General features: G+C 44.8%; 1 long non-coding RNA gene across 1 annotated transcript; it reads left to right on the top strand.

The window, feature by feature from the left end:
- Positions 1-629: 629 nt before the first annotated feature.
- LOC144119053 (uncharacterized) lies at positions 630-5,296 on the top strand. The gene is made up of 2 exons (XR_013312245.1): positions 630-765; positions 5,157-5,296. It is a non-coding gene; the product is annotated as an uncharacterized LOC144119053 (long non-coding RNA).
- Positions 5,297-15,694: the final 10,398 nt, after the last annotated feature.

Genomic DNA, 15,694 nt, shown 5'->3' with positions numbered 1-15,694 from the left:
CTTCTGACAGATTTTTTAAACAATTCTGGTTATTTTATTTCTCTTTTAATGTTTATTGTTTGTCGGTTGCTTATATTTTTGGATAAGCTGAAAACTACATGTACTGACTGGTATTTCATTCCAATAATTATACCCATTATTATGAAGCTGTGTTGGAAGGTAGGTGTGCATTTAGTATGCGTGCTTTGAATTTCAGTGATTGTTTCTGCAATGCAAAATGGAGGACAGGTCTCTGCTGTGCGAGTTTTTTGCAATGGAGTGAAAGTAGCTGGAGTAGCATTTGCTACTGTGTCACCCAGCCAAAAGTTCTCCCACAGACCACTGAGCTTCTGAATTCCTATGGCTTAAAGCTCGAAGCTCTGGTTGGCCTTTCCGAGGTTTTCTGCATTAACGAGTGCAAGCCCAAGGGCTCAGAGCTATCAAGCATTTGAAACCATAGAGCTATACACAGTATTGCTGGGACCGTGCAGCAAGTCGGTGTGAATTAGGTCGTGACAAACGTGGTTTACTGTAGAAAGCTAGTGTGAAAAAATAGTTGCGCTCACAGAAACCGCTTTTTCTTTCTTAGTCGGTCATAGAAACAAAGCGATGCATGTAAAATTTTATATCTCACTGATCCCTCAATTTTTTTCCAGCTAAAGACCAAGAGTTGCATGGAAGTTGTGCAAGCCACCAAGTTGCGAGTGATTTTTGCCAGGGACCTGGAGCAGGCTGGGAAATTAGTGGATGGCCAGTGGTATTCACTCAGTAAGGCAAGCTTTTTCTGTAAGTACAGTTTTTGGCATGGCATTCCTTAGGAACGCATGCACTAATCTGACTACTCTATGCCCGCCCATGCTTCAAGAATAATGAAGTACATGAAAAAAATTGATTTCCGAAAAGAAATTGCCGCTTCTGTGATGTTTTTTCAGGAAAGTATTTGCCATTTAAAGGGCTGTGAAAACCTTAAAAATTACTATGTGCTTGTTTTGGCTTTTTTTTTCAAATTTCTTCCACATCTATGTTGGCCTGACCTTGTAGATTGTCTGCATGAGATTGGCTGCTACCTACAGTTTGCTTTTTTGTTGCTCCTTTATTGCCTGTCACAATCTTCACTTCGCGTGCCAGTGTCATGCAGTTTGGGAAGTAATCTGACCTTATTTCTGCATTGGCCTGTAGTGCAAGCTTTTGCATGTGGGGCATGTTTATGGTGTCCTTTCGTTTGCTGTAACTGCAGTTTGGCCATGAGGGTTATAGGCTTAGTTCTTTTTTTATTTTGATGCAGTGTCATATACTTCATGCACAAATTAATGAAGTAAGCACTATTTTTTGTAATAAATGAACATTCATTATAGCTGTGGCCATTATAAGTGCACTTGACTCTAAAATGGCTTTCTTTCGGCCTTCAGTATTACATCTTAAAACCAGCCGAAAGACACAAAACAGGAGAAGAGATGAGCACAAGATGAGGCTGGTCTAACAACTGAAATTTTATTGAAGGAAAGTGGCAAAAGAAGACCTGCAAAGAGATTCAAGCATGCAAGACCCCAAAGCAGTGAGAGGGCAAAAAATAACTGAAAGGCACTGATGTACTAGTAAACCATCTAAAAAACTAATTCCTTACAGTGAAGGTTCACCGACGGTTTAGCCAGGCACTTGTTTTTAGCCTTACTGATGTAGTAAGCCTCAACTATCTACGGACAGATTTATCCCTTCCATAAACCACTGATGTGTCGTGGAAATTAGGCGTGCAAAGAGACAGGTCATCCTCAGATTTGCATTCACAAGATTGAGCATGCAGTGCCAGATTAGAATTTGCCTTCCCCCTATAGAGTGAAAGTGTTCTCAGCCAGGCGCACATCCAGATATCTGCTTGTCTGCCCATAGTATTTTCAGCTAAGAGGCAGTGGAATGCAAAAAACCAGTTTACTTTTGCAAGTGGTGAACATTTTTTATCTGCCACTGTGCATAGCGGACGATTACCTGTAGTTGTATCAAGCCTAGTTTGAACAAAGAAGCAAAGGGCTCCTACCTTACTTTTAGCGGTCAAGACAACAGCAACATCATAACTTTGGTGCAACTTTCTTGAACTGGTGCGAAATAGCATGGATGTAAGGTATAGAGCCCGTCTTTTTGTGCTGCTCAACTACGTCAGCATCATGTGAACGGTATTCCGTTCCCTCGAGAGAGTAAAAACACACTCTGACAGTTGCCATTGGCTTGGAAACCTGCTCCGAGAATGCATTCTAAGCACTGTGATGGCATGACTTTCATAAAGCGGTCGTGATGCATGTGATTTCCAACCTGTCCTTCACCAGCCTCGAGTGGTTCAACTCGTAGCTAAGAGGCTTCCTGATCTTGGGCTTTGGCGCCAACATATGTGGTCGTCCGCAAAGCGCAGATCTAAGTCAAGAAGCCACAAACGGTTATGCTTAGTGAAATTCAGACGTAAAAGATAGGCTTTGACCACATGCCTAAAGATTTCTAAAACGTGTTGTGCCAACTTATCTGAGCCCTCCTTGTGCAAAAAAAATAGGTAGCTATCAACATAATGAAATGCTACTATGCCGAGACCTTCCAAACAGGGCTTTGATGCGGTATCGACTCTGGACAGAAGAATGTCGCGGAGGAACAGTGCAACCTGGGACCCTCTGCATATGCCTTATTTCTGATGTAAATACCGCCGGGCCACCTCACAAAAGTGGAGTTCTGTGGAGTTCTAGTTTCTTGTGGACAGCAACCTGGGCAGGTGCTCTGCAGTGAGCATCGACATGGAGGGCCTGCACTATTCATTGTCACATGATAGACCTCTGAGGCATCTGCAAACTGCATCAGGGTGAACAAAGAACATGCTTTTACAGATGATTGCGTGATTTCGGTTGCTGGCTTCTTGGGGCTGTTGTCCTTTTACTGCAAATCCGCATTTGTCAGTTGGCAGGGCGGTATTTACACGCAGGTCGTACCTTTGCTCAGCAACATTTTTTTTGTCTAAAGTCGATAAGGCATTAGAGGCCTGTTTGGAAGACCTTGGCATAGTAGCATTTCGTTATGTTCATGACTGTAATTTTTCTGGACATACAAGGCTCAGATAAGTTGGCACAAGATGTTTTAGGCGTCTTTAAGGCATGCGGTCAAGGCCTGTCTTTTACATCAGAATTGTCTAAGCAGAACCGTTAGGAGTTTCTTGATGCAGACTTGCGCTTTGTGGACGAATATGTTTGTCGGGGCTACAGCTAAAGATCGGGGAAGGCTCTTTTTAGCTACGAGTCGGACCACTCGTTGGGGAAGGATGGTGAAGAGGTGCATTTGTCGCTGGTCAAGGTCAGTAAAGATGGAAACACTTGATGGGTGTGCAGTCGTGTGCATGACATCAGCTTTAGATAAGTCATGCCATCACTGCTGAGGACGCATTCTTGTAGCAGGTTTCCAAGCAGCTGGGTTCCCACTTGCCCATCTCAACAACCTGTCATAGTATGTTTTCACTCGATCGAGGGTAAGGAGCACATACTCCGATGATGCTGATACACCTTACCTCCACAGTATTTCACAGTCTCAAGAAAGTCGCGGGAAAGCATAATGCTGCTGTTGTCTTAACAGCGAAGTGCAAGACAGGAGGCCTTTGCGCCGCCATTAAAAAGGCTTGATAAAACTGGGTACTTGTCCACAATGGACAGTGTCACTAAAAAAGGTTCACCACTTGCAAAGTAATGGAGTTTATTGCATTCCACTGCCTTATGGCTGCAACTAATACGGGCAGACGGGCAGATATCTGAATTTGCACCTGACTGAGCACTTTCACTCTATAGGGGGAAGGCAAATTCTAATCTAGCACTGCACGCTAAATCTTGTGAATGCAAATCTGAGGATGACCTGTCTCGTTGCACGCCTAATTTCCACGACACATCAGTGGTTTATGGAAGGGATAAATCTGTCGGTAGATAGTTGAGGCTTACTACATCGGTAAGGCTAAGGACACGTGTGGCTAAGCCATTGGAAAACCTTCACTGTAAGGAATTTGCTTTTTTAGATGATTCATTAGCATGCCAGTGACCTTTGATTGCACTTCGCCCTTTCACTGCTTTGGGTTATTGTGTGCTTGTATCTCTTCGCGGGTCTTCTTTTGCGGCTTTCCTTCAAAGATGCCGCCGCAGTGGCTCAGTGGTTATGGCGCTCGGCTGCTGTCCCAAAAGACGCAGGTTCGATCCTGGCCGCACCAGTCAAATTTCAATGGAGGCGAAATTTTAGAGGCCCGTGTACTGTGCGTTGTCAGTGCACGCTAAAGAACCCCTGGTGGTCGAAATTTCTGGAGCCTTCCACTACGGCGTCCCTCATAGCCCGAGTCGCTTTGGGACGTTAAACCCTCACAAATCAAATAATCAAAATCTTCAATTAAATTTTTGTTAGTCCCGCCTCTTGAGCTCATGTCTTCTTGTGTGTTCTGGCTGGTTTTAAGGTGAGTCAATGCCAACTCGGCCAGTCATAAGCCTTGTTCTGTATTACAACATTTTTAATAAAGTGAGTTTACTAGGCTATGTTGCCGGGGATTGTGTCCGCAGCAGTTGTGGGCAACTCAGAAGAGATAGTGTCATACGATTGGTTGTGTAATTGGCAGAGGATGATGTGAGGATGCTGCTTGAAAAGAAAATTTCATAATCGGATAATTATTTGCAGCCAAAAATGTCCAAAAAGTGGCTGGGCCAGAGAAAAAGTGCCGCAAAATTTGAAAACGCTGAAAGTAGGAGCTACAGCGTAGTGCCAAGTTTGAAAAACTGGAAGTATGGACAAAGCCAAAGCTTGGCGCCAAGTTTGAAAACTCGAAATGAGCAATCACGTGACCAGTGATAAGTGTCCTATACTTAACCAGGAGATAGGAAAAAGAATGATAAATTAGAGGCAATTAGGTAATTATTGAGAAGCGAAAGGCAATGAACGCGTGATTAGACGGCAAGTATTCAGTGAGTGGGCAGGAACGATCCATGGAGGAAAATTTGAAAACTCGAAATCGTTGCTGGGATGAAGTGAGGGTAAAATAAGAGTTAATTGATAACCAATCAAGTCAACGAGAAAACAACCATGGCGCCAAATTTGAAAGGCGACCAGTGTCGAGGAGGCGTCAACGCTTTCACATTTTTTTTTAGCAGGTAGCAGCGGTGATCTCTATTTTTTGTTTTTTTCAGCCAAGACAAAAACCATTTTTCTTGGCTCATGGGCGATGTATCTAGGAACCTGCGGCCAGGACAACGCTGGACAGCATGCATCAGCAAGCTCGAAAAAAAAGCACGAAACAGTAAATAAATATTGATCATTTTCATTTCAATTCTAGTGGTTTTGTGCACGAATTACTCTGGAATGCACAAAGCTTGTGTTGACAGGCAATCATTAACAAGTTGTGCATTTTTGTGCATAGCCTACTCCAGAACACAAATCCTGTGTTAATTGACAGGTGACAGTAACGACTGTTACACAGTGTACAAGCACTACACAAGACACACTACAGAAGACAAAGCAAACTACAGAAGACAAGACAGACTACAGAAGACAAGACAGACTACAGAAGACAAGACAGACTCCAGAAGACAAGACAGACTACAGAAGTCAAGACAGACTACAAAAGAGAGGACAAACTACAAAAGACAGACTATAAAAGACAAGACAGACTACAGAAGACAGGACTACAAAAGACAAGACAGACTACAGAAGACAAGACAGACTACACAAGACATGCCCAAAATACGACAAGACTACAGACTACAGAAATTTTCTGTCTTAGAATCCTGTAGTGCGTATTGACTGGGTGTTATCTATCAATAACTAATAATCGTTGACCTTTTTCTTCCGCGTCACAAAGTACGGGCCCTTCCATTGCATTACTAACTGATTATGATCCGTGAGTAGCAGTACTAGAACCCGGTCGCCCTGACTCAGATTTCCGTGAATGGCTTTCTTGTCATAATATCCTTTATAGCGTTCGCGCGCACTTTGCAGGCCCTGATGTTCAAGCCTGCATGTTTCCTTCAACCTGTCCCGCAACTCAATAACGTACGTGCATGTTGTCTTGAGACCTGATTCAATCTCTTTTTTAGCCTACAGCTCCTTGAGTATTGCAAATGGACTTCTAACGGTTCTCACATACAACATCTCGAAGGGCGAGAAACCAAGAGCCGTTTTCAGTACTTCGCGGTAAGCGAACAAAAGAGCAGGGAGATATCTATCCCAATCAGTATGTCTCTCCTGGCACATTTTCTTGATAATATTTTTGAGGGTGCCGTTGCACCGATCTACAAGCCCATTACACATGGGATGGTAAGGCGTCATCAGTAACTGCCTAACTGACAAAAGGCGGTTAGGCTCCTTCATTAGTTCCGATGTGAAGTTCGAGCCCCGGTCACCCAAAACTTCCCTCGGGAACCCATAACGCGAAAACATTTCCACAAGACCGTCCGCCACTTGGATACTGTTAATAGTTCTCAGTGAAATAGCGTCAAGATAACGAGTGACAATGTCAACCAGAGTAAGAACATATCTGTTGCCTTTGGCGGATGCTGGAGAGATTGGCCCCACAATGTCAATTGCCACTCGCTGAAACGGTAGGTCGATGGCTGGCAACTTGCCCAGAGGTACGGGACCAACTCTTTCCTTCGGAACTGTGCGCTGGCACACGTCACATGCTCGAGTGAACAAAGCGCTTAACGTCACTCTGAACACTCGGTCAAAAGAACTCCTCGGTGTCCTAGACACCGTTTTTTGAACACCCTGGTTTCCGGCCATAATGGTGTCATGTCCTAGGCGTAGCACGGTCTCTCGCATATCTCTTGGTAACACCAGCTGTTGGACCCGTCTTCCTGAACTAAATATGCAGTCCCTGTGCAGGAGACCATTTACCAAATGATATTCGAATGACGTACGACTCTTCTTTCTTTTCACTTTTTCTCCGACTCTTTCGAAGCAGGCCTTCAGGCTCTGGTCTTCTTTCTGCCTAACTGCAATTTCGCCCGGTGTTACGCTCAGGCCCATCGTAACAGGAGTAGAGAGTGGACGCTGCGTTGCTCGGGCTGTCGCTTGAGCTCTTGTATCAACTGCCGACGAGAAATTGAGCGCACCTGTCTGAGCTGTTGCGGGCCTTTCCTCCTTTGGATGTTATTCAATGTCGATTATCATCCACTCGATATCGTGGTCTTCAACACTTCTTGCACCCGTAATGCTTCCCAAGATGAGATCGTAGATGGGTTGGTCTACGCATTTTGCCACTACCTGCCCCGTATAATAAGGCGTGGACGCTAGAATCCTTGCTTCAGGAAGATACCTTACTGTGCTATGGACAAGAGTGACGGCCGACGCTTCCCCTGTAAGATCCTCGTCCTTCACCAGGCTTCTCCGAACCAAGACTGCGTTGGCTCCGCTGTCTCTAAGCACCAATCTAGGACGGTCCCCTATTTGCCTAACCACCACCGGCATCGCTGCTTTCGACTTTGGTGTCCCACTCACAACCTCATTTTCCAGCGGCGTTTGCTCTCCTTTCAGCTGTGGAACTTCAAGTGGCGTGACAAGTTCTACCCTAGAGTCGACAACGCAAGCAGCTCGCTCCTGCATTCTGTATCGGCACTCATCTAGAGTATGACCCCTCCTCTTACAACCTTGACACACAACCTGTGTTTTTGGGGGAGCGCTACTAGTCGGACAGTCAGCTGCACGGTGTCCCACCTTGCCGCAGAAAAAACACCTTACTATCGCCTTAGATGTTCCACTATATGCTCTTGGGTTTGCGGCATCTGTCTCTAGAATCTTTTGGGTTTCCACCTTTGCCTTACCAAATTTCTTAGCCCTTGTGCCTCGACGAATTGGTCTGCAGTGTCGGCGAGCTGATCCAATGAACACAACTTTCAGGAGTAGCGCTAGCTTTGAGCCGCAAAAAGACAAAAATTGCTCTGAAATCAGCTTGTAACGCACCCCTTCAAAACTCTTTTCTGTGTTTGACATATCATGCCACCTATCAAAATAGTTGGTCAGCCTGCAGGAGAACTGCTTAGCGGTTTCAGATTTTTCAGGTTTCGCGGTGTGAAATCTCTCACGAAAACCCTCTGCCCTAAGCCTGAACCTTTAAAGGAGTGCCTTTTTGACTTTCTTTTAGTCCATGGAATCAGCAGCAGGCATCCTTCCAAACACATTCAGTGCCTCTCCAACTAAACACATGCTCATTGCGGTGGCCCATTCACTCGCTCCCAGCCTTGCCCCAAAGCTATCCGCTCGAATCGTTGCAGATATGAGTCCAGGTCATCTCTTTTGTCATCGAAAGGAGCCATCAGCTTTCTTTGGCAAACTCTGGCCGGTCTAGGAGATTCTGTACCCGCTAAGGAACGCTGATCATTGTCCGTGATCTCCTCATATCCTCTCACGACATGCGCCTGTTTCGACAAAATAAACTCCTTTTCTCGTTCTATTCTTCTTTTCTCCTGTTCTTCTGCCTCGCGAGCTCTTCTCTCTGCCTCGCGAGCTCTTTTCTCTTCTCGCTCTTCTGCCTCGCGAGCTCTTTTCGCCTCGCGAGCTTCTGCTTCACGAGCGTCTGCGCGTGCTTGCGCTCTTTCCTCTCTCTGCCTACCTGCCTCCTCTCTCTGCCTCTTTGCCTCGTCTTCCTGCCTCTTTCCCTCCTCGTCATAGAGACGCATCGCCTCTTCCTTGCTTCACCCAACCTTGAGCGCCAGTTCTAACGTTCTTGCCAAATCAATACTTTTTGCCGTCGAGAGATAAGAAAGATCCGAGACAAAGCAAAAAAAAAAGTAATGAATCCTGGCAGGCTCGTCACTTATCTTTGTCACGGATCTCCCCCGAGAACACTCGGACCGAAAGAATGAACTTGGCGACAGGTGTACCCACACAGACGCACATTTAATGCCCCCTACATGACACACATACACTAGAACACAAAACTAACAAAACTAATACAAAACACAGACTATAAATAGACACCACCCGGGCACACTGCTACCAGCGTCTACTACTTGCCTTCTACTATTAGTGGTCGGCGTTCATGCTCAGGGTTGGTTCGGTGCGGCTGCGGGGTTGTATCGATCCTGTAGCCGGTGTCGAGGCGGCATTCAACGTGCTTGGGCTGGCGTCGCTGGCGACGTCGCTGGCTACGCCGCACAAGCTCCCGGTTCAAGCGCCCGTGGAGGTGATGCCGGTGTTGTTGGCGTTAGGGCACCACCCGGATGGGTGGCAACAGCGCTGGAGACACCCCTGGCCGTAGTAGGTGGTAGCGTCCTCTGCTGACTCCCCGGAACGGGCTCAGACACGACAGGAAATCAACGATGCGAAGCCGTAGAACGTGAGCTCAACGGAGCAGTAGCCGGCGTCGCTCTCTTATCCGATGTGTCCTTTACCTGGCTGAGCCTCCAGTTCTGTGCTGTTCCCCCCCGTGCCTCGCTTTTCCTTGCCCTTTTATAGCCTTGGAGTTAGTCCACGTAAGCCTTGTCGTTGTCTTCTTCGCTTCTCCACCAACCATCTCTCTCTACCTCGCTGAATGTTTCTTCAACTTCTTTATTATTCGGTTAATCCACGTCGTCTTCTTCACACCTCTTTCCTTCATAATTTTACTTTACACTCCTGGTTATATGTGACACGCTCCCTACTTTCCGTCTTCCTGTGCATCCCTCTTTTATTTCTGAACACACAGCGCTTTGAATGCTTCGTCACGGACTGATGCCTTGAATCTGAGCAGTGGCTACGCACATAGGTACTATACTTATCAGGAGCGCCGCAGGAAGGGAGGATTAATAGACTGTCTTCGGCACAGCATTTTGAGTGACTGAGTGGTAATGGTTTTGACGAACTCATTCGAGTAGCTTTAACCCTGCAAATATACTCCAGCCGCAGCAGTTCTCCTTTCTATCAAGAGTAAGAATGTGATCCGGCCTGCAATTCAGTTGAAAATTTAAGTACAAGGGACACCACATTTTTCTCATGAAATAATTGAAGGTCGGTCTCCATAGTTAGTTAAAATGCGAATTACCTGCGCCAGCTCTTCAGTTTTCACTTCGGTTCCGGTGCTTTGATGCAGTGTTCACGGAACGGAATTGTTTGATTAGAGATAATGCATTAATTCATATATACACTGATTTCGAATTTCTCAAATTTCTCTTGTTTATATCCATAATTACTGGTAGTTCTGATAGCACTACAGGCGCAGTGGTGCAGCGGTTAAGCGTGCTCCCAGCGGTCGGCCTTGTGTGCAGTTGAGGTCACTCTTCCCGAGCGACGAATCGTGTACTTTACTGCTACTTGTCACGGCGGGCAGTTTACTCATTATCCGTTAGACGCCGCAAGGTCCTAGATGGCCATCTGCCTCCTAGGTTGCCCTCTGAGCACCACCCGCCAGAGCCATGCTTATGATTTTTCGCTCGCGACGCCAAAAAGAATGCATTTCGCCCCATATTTACCTCTTACTTGCATAGGAATGGAAGATGGTTCGAGCAAAAACTACGACAGGTAATGCGATACATAGGGCAGTTTTGTCGCAGTTATCTAATGATGTTTATTCCACACAATGTTAGTTCGAGCCAGAAAATAAATGTCAGACTTAAGCACCTGGTTCTTGCTATCGTACTGCATAGACTGGATCTGGCTTTCCGGTTGTATGAGACGATGTGGCGCACCGCTTGGCCGCCTCGAGCCATCTGCCGTAGAAAATAGCCCAAAAATAAATAATAAATAAAGCGTGCTCTGATTAAAAATAAGTATCGAGCTGCACTTGATGGGATGTGTGTAAAGTGTTCGCTTTTTCCTCTGTGACCGGCCGCAAGGACCAAATGTTATTTAATGTATATAACTCTAGATTCGGGCTGATAGTGGCAGCAGTCCACTCAACGTGCGGCTGTTGTGTGTAGCTCTGCCACATCCGGGTGCCGCTTTCGTAATGAGTGCGACAGCAGAGGACTTCGGTCGTCCACCTGTACAGCATGACATGTTTTTCAAATGCTAACCATGCTTCAAAGATGCCGCAGTTTCGGATCAAGTTACAAGCAGAATGAAAACCGTTTCGGGGCTCTTTGTTTCGCAACGAGGTCTCGATTTTGGCTTGCCAACACGAATAAAAGCGACTGAGATGTTATCGGTCTTAAATTGTCGGTGCAACAAAATAACCATATGCTTGCAGAAGGTAAAGCGGCCCCATTTCTTAACGACGTATGTCAAAGATAATACCTAGCAGAAACTTCAAGCAAAGCGACAATCTCATGTTCACTTTTGGGAAGCAGAGCCTGCTATTTCTTCAGTTTGGCAGGGTCTAAGGACGGGACACCTTGAGGCGATCGAGATGATAGCTTTACGTGTGTCTATAATGAGCTGACACCTACACCAAGGTTCAGATATAAATTGATCGTTAAATGTGTCTTTTAATTGTTCTGAGTCTTCCCCTTGCGTTGTGTTCAAGCAGCGGGAAGAGCGACAGACACAGTTACAGAGTGCTTAGAGGATCATAAAAAGACGTGTAGCGACGATGGTGTAGTGGCTGGGTAAGAGAGCGTATTTAGGAGCATTGGTCTTTGTGCAGCCACTGACAACTGCCCCGTGACGCTATGAGTCTTAGCATAGAAAAGTATGCCCTAAGCAAGGAAAATTTTGCATCAGCAGCGTAGGCTGCTTAGAAGTTATGTTAAGTAAGAAGATTTATCTAAGGAATTCGGAAATTTTATCACGCAGCCGCGCTTCTCCTTTTGATTAGCAGGCCACAAGTAGGGAACAATACTGAAAAAATAGTAGAGTACAGATATTTCCAGTAGTGCTAGCGTTAAAATGCAAAGGGGAAGGTTGCTTCGTATATTTCGCCAGAGTGATTAACAAGTTAACTCCACCTTAAAAAATGTCTGGTTGCAAATTAGTCACCAATACTGCAGTGGCTGCAGAAAATTTGTAGCTTTTGTGAACATCGCGTGTGTTTCTTGCTGGAAAGTTGATAAACATGCTACAAGTGGTCAGCAGTGGCAAGAAACGTAGCAGCAGCTTCTTAGCTGATTCACTAGAGTGGAGAGCTCGGTGAGTCGGTACATGACTGTAGAAAGAAAACCAGCGCAAAGCACGGAGACACTGAACAGGAACACAGTGAGCTGGTTTTCTTAGCTGCTTCTTAGCAAAGCCACACAGATGCTCTTTATTGTGTACAAGTGATTGGCAAGTAACCCTCAGTATTTGTGTTGCTTTCTCTAACTTTTTGCTAGATTAAAACTGTTTTTCCTTTGACACTGAGGTTTATTCACGGTGTTTTGTTTGCCTGTTTAGATAGTAGCCCCAATATCAGCCTTTGTTGGGGTAGTACAAGATTTGTAGGAGTCCCAGGTTTCAAAATTTGAAATAACCCTAGGAAGACGTCTTTGTCACCTTGGACTGGCTGATATGATCACCGCCGGAAAAGAACGACAGCCGGAAGTGCTAACAAAACCAAAATCACAGTGGTCACCTCTTTGAATATTTAAACAGCTACAAAAAAGAGACTGCACTGTCTGGGTTCTGCACCGTAAAGGCAGAATAACTGCTTCAATGTTCCAAGACGTGCGCGGTTAAAAGCAGCTGAATTGCTCATCACTAGTAGATAAAAGATTCAATTATAAAACAATTTTCAGTCTGGCCATCAGGTATGACCGAGAGTTTGAAAAGCTCGCAAATGCTAATGCACTTGCTGCCTTTAAAGCGCAGCACACGAATGGCATGCTAGATGACTGTAGTTTGATGATACTGCCGAGATAGCCATATCTTGGCTGCAGTACAGGTGGGTTATTTCATTGTAACTATCATTCTACAGCACCGCTAGAGGTCAAGTGCTTATGCATACTTCGTGATGTGCATCGAAATGATTTGGGGAAAACAGGGCAAGCAAATGCATATTTTGCTTGGATGCCAAAGGCTTATTAAAGGAAGCATGCAAGCACTACTACCACTTTCAAGCACAACGGCATTTGAACCTGGTAGGCATCACTATGTGCTACCTGTACTTGCACGTAGATAAGGGATGAATGATGACTGGTGTAGAGAAGGAAGAAACATTTATAGACACTCATTTCAATGCCCTAAATGTTTCTTCACAAAAATAGTGCTGCCAAGTCTGTGAGCGCAGCTTCGCCAGTAATGCAGCATGTGGTGAAGGAAGCAGGGAATCACCAGTCCGCGAATAAACAATTCAAAGTATCTTGCAAATGATGTGTTTTGTCTTGTATTCTCACACCTCAATGTTACATGTTTTGCTTTGAATACAAGTCAGACAGCTGCAATGCATCTGATGCATTGCATCTGATGAATCTGATGCATTCGATCTGATGCATTGCATTGATTTATTCTTCACATTTCTCTTCGATCTGAGGAACTTTCAGGTTGCTTAGTCTGGCACATAAAAATAATTGTGTTAATGTGCTTTCTGTACTTAATCGCCTGTGAGTGCTTGAATATCCTATACGTCGTTATACGGTTTTTGGCCCTCTCAACATGGATCCGGACTGATGCGATTCTTCTTGCCTTTCTTACATTCTCTTCAGACAGTTGAGTCGTTCCTAAGAGTGAAGAGAATGCTTTTGAGTGCTCTGAAACAAAAACAGCCATGTTGCACTGCTGTAAAAACACTCACCCGTGGTTAAGGCCAGTGTATTCATGTTTATACCTTGTGCTGCGAAGTGAGGTTCAAGCTTTAAGCCTTTGTCTGAAAAAATGGGATCACCTGGAAGAAGGTACTCCTCAACGCCTCACGTTTTAAGTATGTGCTTGTCCGACACCCTGTCACCGTGCACGCCAGACAGGTACATGATGAGGCCGTTGGGAGCTTTCACTGTCAGGACTTTCGCAGTATTGATCCTTTGAATGGACTATAGCTTACGTTCTTGCCAGAAGTTTTTTGGCTCAGTGCAGCTGCGCCTCAGTGCTCACAAAGATGCATGTTGAGGTAATTCATGGTGAGGTAATGTGGCTAAAGCTTTATTCTGGTTTAAAATGGCATCCGCTATCATCAATGGGCAAAACAGAAATGGACGCTTAGAAAGGACGCATAGCGATAAAGATGAGAGGTTAAAAGGCACAGACTTGCGCTTACACTTGCAGAAAAAAATTTCAAAAAACTTCAGCGCTTATCTGTGTGTGTTTCTGGCGGATGCCCATTCGCATTCCGTTTGTTTTCCTGAGGCATTATAAAATTCTATCTCTGTACGCGCAAAGGTTATGAACACACCGAAACCGCACGGGTACACACGTGCTGTGATAAATCTATTTTAAATGTTGATGAGTAAATAGATAAAATTGTCCTAAATGTTTGAATGTTTTCCAGAGTTTGATGTCAGCGATAAATGTAGCCGTTCAAAAGCCATGATCTTGAAAGATAGCTTGAGTTCTCAACGTTAATGGCTATGCATTGTCATTAAACTGTTTCCAAAGTTGCTTATGATGCCAAAAAGCTTGCCCTTATTGAATGGCTGCCATGACTCTAGTCAAAATTGAAAGCATAAAAAGGAGGTAATAATAACGTAAAGAGGATGGAGAGGAAAGAAAAGGAAAAGAGAAGGAAAGAGGTGAACGTCCCTAAAAGAGGCTTGCTTCCTTTCACAGGGCCATGGTTTTTAGCACAAGAGCTGTCATGAAATGCGTTTAAAATCGTAAGAATTCCACAGAACACCAAAAATGCATGCCGTGACCATTATTATGACAATTATGTGATGACCTCTCATGAAAATTAACCAAGGCTGCTTGTTGGGCATGTCCATAACCAACGTTAACCCGGTTACTACTAGCCAAAACATAATTTTTAGGTGTTACACAGAGCGAGGAGGAGTATTCTTGTATAAGCTCTGCAGTTATAGAGTTAGCGTACAAAGTTTCTTTCTCAATTCACATGTGTTGCTTAGCTGTAAATGCTTTCCGCATGCGTGACAGTTACTCGGTAGTCGAATTTCAACAAAAAAAAAAACAGTTTTTAGTCCAGGGAGTGTCCTGTGATTTTTTATGTTATGGTTGATTGGTGATGGGGATTATACGTCCAAAAGCAACTCGGAGTATTAGGAAGGGCTCCAGAAATTTCTGCTCTAGAGTCCTCTGGTGTAAAGGACTCCGGAAATTTGGATCGCCTTGGATTCTTTAACGCGTACTGGCATCACACAGTACACAGGCCTCTAGAGTTTGGCCTCTATCAAAATTCCATCGCTGCGGCCGGGATCAAACCCTCGTCGTTCCGATGAGTGGAGCGCCATAGCCGCTGAGCCACGCGGCGGCTTTTATCTGTTTTGATCGTTTATTTTTAACAGGTAGCATGTCTTCAGAACTTCTCAGATTGAAGTCGAGTGCTATTTACACTCATAACAGCACTCAGATGAAATGTTTTGCTGTGATTGTACACTAAATGGACCATCTCAAATTATATTTTTTTAATCGGTATAGTTTCCCTATGATAATCTCTCTGCGAGCTCGATTTGGGGAAAAACATTTCTCGTTTCGTGGTGGACGCCCAAGTTTTGCACTTCATAGGGAAAGCAATTCTAGAACAATAATTCTAAAATACATTTTTGTAGCGCATAGCCGTGAAAAACTTTCTAGACAACTGGAAGGCATTCCGTTTTGAGGAATAGCAACAGCATGCGAATTTCCGGCATTTTTGTTTTGTCTACTCAAAAGGTTCATTATAACGATTTTATAGGCATACATAAAAATGCGGGATGCCCTGCAAGCCCAAGCATTGAGAGACTGCCTCGGCCTG

The sequence above is a fragment of the Amblyomma americanum genome, chromosome 2 (genome assembly GCF_052857255.1).
Source record: "Amblyomma americanum isolate KBUSLIRL-KWMA chromosome 2, ASM5285725v1, whole genome shotgun sequence".
NCBI lineage: Eukaryota > Metazoa > Arthropoda > Arachnida > Ixodida > Ixodidae > Amblyomma > Amblyomma americanum.
The sequence above is the reverse complement of the archived record's forward strand: the minus strand, read 5'-3'. Positions and strand labels throughout refer to the sequence as shown.